Source organism: Abramis brama (genome assembly GCF_963993115.1).
Source record: "Abramis brama genome assembly, chromosome: 3".
Taxonomy (NCBI): Eukaryota; Metazoa; Chordata; class Actinopteri; order Cypriniformes; family Leuciscidae; genus Abramis; species Abramis brama.
In genome coordinates, this window is record NC_139965.1 from 2,413,869 (window position 1) to 2,419,299 (window position 5,431).

Here is a 5,431-nt window from a genome sequence, read left to right on the forward strand (position 1 = left end):
CGTGCTGTCGTGAGTTTGTGTGACAGGTAATCTACAGAAAACAGACCAACAGTATTCCTATCCAACTATTCATTTATTGTTATATTTATTATTATTTTATGTAATATTTTATTTTATGTAATTTTTGTTCTTTGACAAATGAGGTGTTTGTTTGTTTGTTTAATTCTGACTGTTATTTTACTGAATGCCAATATGTTATTAAAATAATTTCTAAATAACAAGCTTACAGTTGCTTTGACCAGGACCTGTTGGAGACAATTGAGTAAAATTAAGTCATATTTTCTGGGAACGATTATTATCTACACCTGGGTTTAATGTTAACTCCTTTTTTTTTACTTGATTTCTTTTTTAGTTTACAAAACAGCCATCTGAAAGAACAATCTATATTCCTGACACTTCTTATGTAAAAATGTGGATTATGAGTCTTAAAGATGCATGAAGGTATATTCAAATTACCAGACATTAAAATGCAACATGGAAAATTATAATAAATTGAAATCCCATGTAATAACTTTTTTAAAGTCCCCCTGTAGTCAATAATTGTATCCCCTACACTCATATTTTATCCCCAAAATGACATTTTTTTTTCCTTTTAAAAAAGTTTTTAAAAAAGTGTCTTCATGCCTTAAAATATCTTGTGTAACTCGACACCCTTGCCTCATTTAGTATGCGTGGTTCTATGAATATGCAAATGAGCCCCACCTCCACTCACTCACTCAGCTCAGAGATCCACTGGTTGACGATCACACGTTGATCTGATTGGTTACAAGGTAGTTTGTGACGTCAGAAACACCAGCGATTTCAAAGCGTGTTTTTGAGACTGTCTTTGGTTCACTGCAGTTTTAAGGAGGAAATACTCAGCAATGGAGTCGACTTATGAATTTACACATGGTTTGTCTTAAAGCGTATTAAAAACACCACATAAACAACATTAAAAGCTGGATTTAAAACAGTAAATATCCATGGTCATGCTGCGTAAACTAGAGAGCACTATCTTATTCATTTCTGAAATGGTCTGTGAATGTGGCTCCAAACAAACATCCTTCGGAGAGTGAAATTACAAATTAATTAAATTAATGTGAGAAATGTTGAAGGAGTCTGAATACATTTTGGTTTGACTCTATACGAGACTGGTTTATTCCACGATCTCGACACCACGGTGTGGAGATTGGGAAAAACTAAAGGCCCCGGTGTTCAGGTTGTGAGCCCGATGGCAGAAAGTGTTTGTCCAATTTGCTTTTTGGACGAATGGCCTGTTTATCAGCTGGCCAGTCGATGCTTAATCTGGCGACAGCTCTCATCATAACCTCAACTAGCTCCTCATAAACATGAGACTGAAGTGGTGAATCCTCTGTTTTGCTTACAACATCTAATTCCTCAGAACTAGATAGCTGCCGTGTCTTATTATTCTTATTATTTTCAGAATAAAAATAAACGCCGTCTGACAGGTGTCTGTTTGTTTATTGAAACTGCTCATGATTCTTTAGCTCCGCCCTCCGTCTGAACGCGTTGTTGTCTTTGGAGCTCCATCGATTTGATTTATAATTCTTGATTTTCTCTTTAAACTCACTTACAACGAACATTTTCTACTTTTCCTCACTGAGAAGCACTATTGCTCAAACCTCATAGTTACAACGCGGACTGTTGAGCAGACGCGTCTCAAGCCTATTAGTGATCCAACGCCGGATACTCTTATAGGTTACTCCTGTGGATCACGGCTGAACGCGTCTTCTCCACACTCACTTACAAACAAACATTTTTTGGCCTATCGTGCGTCTACTCTACACCCGTATGTAGGATTGAGTGCGAACCAAAACACAAATGAATTTTCCAGGTGATTTGTTCAAACGTAACTCCACACAGAACTAAACATTCCAAGCCCCACATCACCCATCCCGGCTCCAGCCAGTCTACCTAAGAACTTTTATGAGCCCAACTAAAGGAAGAACTTGTCAATGTGAGATAGCTTGGAAAAGAATGATTGGTTCAGAGATGGCACAGCTCAGTGCCTGATCAAGATAACAGCAGAAGTTGCTGGACCCCACAACATTCCAGACCCCCTCCTCCTTAAGGACCTCTGAATGACCAAACCAGAGTTCTCTTCTCTTCAAACCAGAGAACTGAGATTTCACCTTAACAATAGATAAAATCATCCCAGAACAATTCTCGATGGACTTATAATCAAACATCATGCAACTACATGATTCTATTTTGTGTCTACAATATATGTGTGTGTCTAATATGCTTAGATCCCATATAATTCATGTAATTGTTATAACTATTAGATGCTTGAATGAAAGTGTGTTGTGCTTCCTGTCAGCATGATCGTATGTTCTTAATTCAAAAGATGGCTTGATTGAAATCGGTGTAAAATGTTTCATATTCTTATAATAGTAATAATGTCTAAACTGTGGCCTCTGTCCTCTCTGCTAGAGCTTAGAGAGTTAGGAGAGCACAGATAAGCTTGATTTATGATAAGAAGGGAAGAGAACGCCACCTCCTAAATAAAGACAGTGTCTAATTGGTCAGAACTGATCCAGGAGGCCGGACAAACATGTGAGTTTAAAATCTTAGACCCAAACAAAGTTTAGTGCAGAACCAAAAATGCAGTGGGAGATGAAGATCTAAACCAGACTAGTAACCATGTAAACGCGCAGACAAAAGAACCCAAATCAAGATCAGAAGAACATGGGTTAATTCAAGTCATCTAACTGCTCTCGTCTCAATTTTCTTTCTTTTCTAAGTTTTCCTTTCTTTTCCGTCTCGGTTCTAAGTTAAGTTTTGCGGCAAAGTTTCGTTCCACGATTCGACAAAACCAGCTTCAGACAAAGACTTTCAATCCATCCGCCAGCAAACCACGTGATTGGCCGCCCCAGACCCAGGCACGAGGAGACCAGCCAACGAACGAACTCGGGAAACCCCTTTGATGCCGACCAAAGGAATTCCCTAAAGGAACGCAAAATGAGCAAGTAACCTCCAGACTTTTAAGCTGAACTGGTGTATTGATATAAATTTAATAACCTGTCTAAGAAACGATAGAAGGGTTAAATTAATGATTGATGGTTCGTTCAGGTCATGTCTTATAAGTGCATATAGAAACTTGGGATTTCATCATCTCACTCTTAAATCTCACTTTCCTCACTCTCTTTCTTTCTGCAACTCGTATGAATGTGTGTGTGCGTGTGTTCATGTTAGATATTAGTTTTATGTGTTAGAATAATCAATAAAGTCTTGTTTGTATTTTAAAGAGAAGTATTACTTGTGTTATGTGCTTACGAATTTAATGTCTTAAACTTCTGATCTAATTACCTTGCTAACTATAGTGTTTCACTATAGTTCGGATATTTATATCCGTTGCAGAGTTGATAGTTACAGCCAGTTCAAATGAACCGCGAACGAGTCATTTGGTCGGTTGTAATAAGTGACTCTTTCGAATTCCCTATAAATTAATTAATAATTCCTTTGAGCTAAATTGACGAATCACTACAAATACAAATATCTTACACGTACCACTAAAAAGACGGATTATATCCAAGACTTCAGCCATAAATTAGTATTAATATTGATAGCATCACTGGTAGCGTCGTTGCTAACTTAACGTTACTGTCCATCTGTTAAAATGGCGAATATATCAGATGTAAGTAGTCTACCTTTTGGTGCAGGTGAGGACACATTTGAACTGCACGCACTGCAGTCTGAGCTGGAAGCTGTTGAGAAACAGATCCACGACCTTTTAGTGAGACAAGCCGAGCTGAGAGACCTTGAAACATCACGCGAGTCAGGTCTAGACCAAGAAGACTCTCTCCGACCCTCCCGGTTTTCGAGATATCCACCCAAAACCGCTTCGCCCCTCTTCGCGAAACAGAACGCGATGCTGTGATCATCGGCGATTCCATCGTTCGGCAGGTACACGCTACGTTAAATAAAAGTAAGGTGCACAGTCACTGCTTTCCTGGTGCTCGTGTTTCTGAAATCGCTGCTCGCGTTCCCGAGATTCTGAACAGTGACGAGCGCGTCGGAACTGTGGTCCTGCACGCGGGAGTGAACGACATCAGGCTGCGCCAGATGGAGGTTCTGAAGAAAGACATCAGGAATCTGATCGATACGGTACGCAGCACATCGCCTGAAACAACGATCATAGTGTCAGGACCGCTTCCCACGTACCGACTAGGACATGAAAAGTTTAGTAGGTTATTCGCGCTAAATGAATGGTTAATGTCATGGTGCAATGAGCAGAAACTGCTCTTTGTAAATAATTGGAATCTGTTTTGGGAGCGTCCTAGGCTTTACCGTGCTGATGGCTTACACCCAAGCAGATTTGGATCGGATCTTCTGTCGGATAACATCTCCAAAACGTTAAATACCTTTTGACTAGTAACCAAAAGTCCAAATCATAGTCTCTGCTGCACCAGTTTAACTGATATAAATACTAGTGTAGAACATTGCATAGAAACTGTGTCTATTCCTCATTTAGTGAGATCAAATAATAAATCTACTGCAGGATCTAGGAAAAATCTAATTGTTATTAAAACAGAAAATGTTGCTATTAGTAATCAAAAACAATTTTTAAAGCTAGGTCTTCTAAACATTAGATCACTCACACCTAAGGCAGTTATTGTAAATGAAATAGTCACAGATAATAGCTTCGATGTACTTTGCCTTACTGAAACCTGGCTTAAACCTAATGATTATTTCGGTCTAAATGAGTCTACTCCTCCTAGATACTGTTATAAGCATGAGCCCCGTCTGATTGGTCGTGGCGGCGGTGTTGCAACAATCTAGATATTCTCAATGTTACTCAGAAAACGGGCTATAAATTTATTTCGTTTGAAGTACTTGTACTAAATGTTACGCTCTTAGATGTTGGAAAAACCTCCCTATTATCTCTAGCCTTGGCTACCGTATATAGACCGCCTGGGCCTTACGCTGATTTCCTAAAAGAGTTTGCAGATTTTCTCTCAGATCTATTAGTCAATGTCGATAAAGCATTAATTGTTGGAGATTTTAACATACACGTAGATAATCCAAATGATGCATTAGGAGCTGCGTTTACAGATTTATTAAACTCCTTTGGGGTCAAGCAAAACGTTACCGGACCAACTCATCGTTTTAATCATACACTCGATTTAATTATATCACATGGAACCGATCCAACCGATATAGATATCATTCCACAAAGTGACGATGTCACTGACCATTACATGGTAACTTGCATATTACGTACTCCTGTAATATATCATGCTGCGCTGCGTTATCGATTAGGCAGAACAATCCTTCCATCCACCATAGATAATTTTTCAAACTGCTTATCTAATCTATCTCAGCTGCTGCCTGAACCCAAACAAACAGATGAACTAGAGGAATTAACTAGCACTATGAGCACCATTCTCTCTGGAAAATTGGATATTGTTGCACCCATTAGATTAAAAAA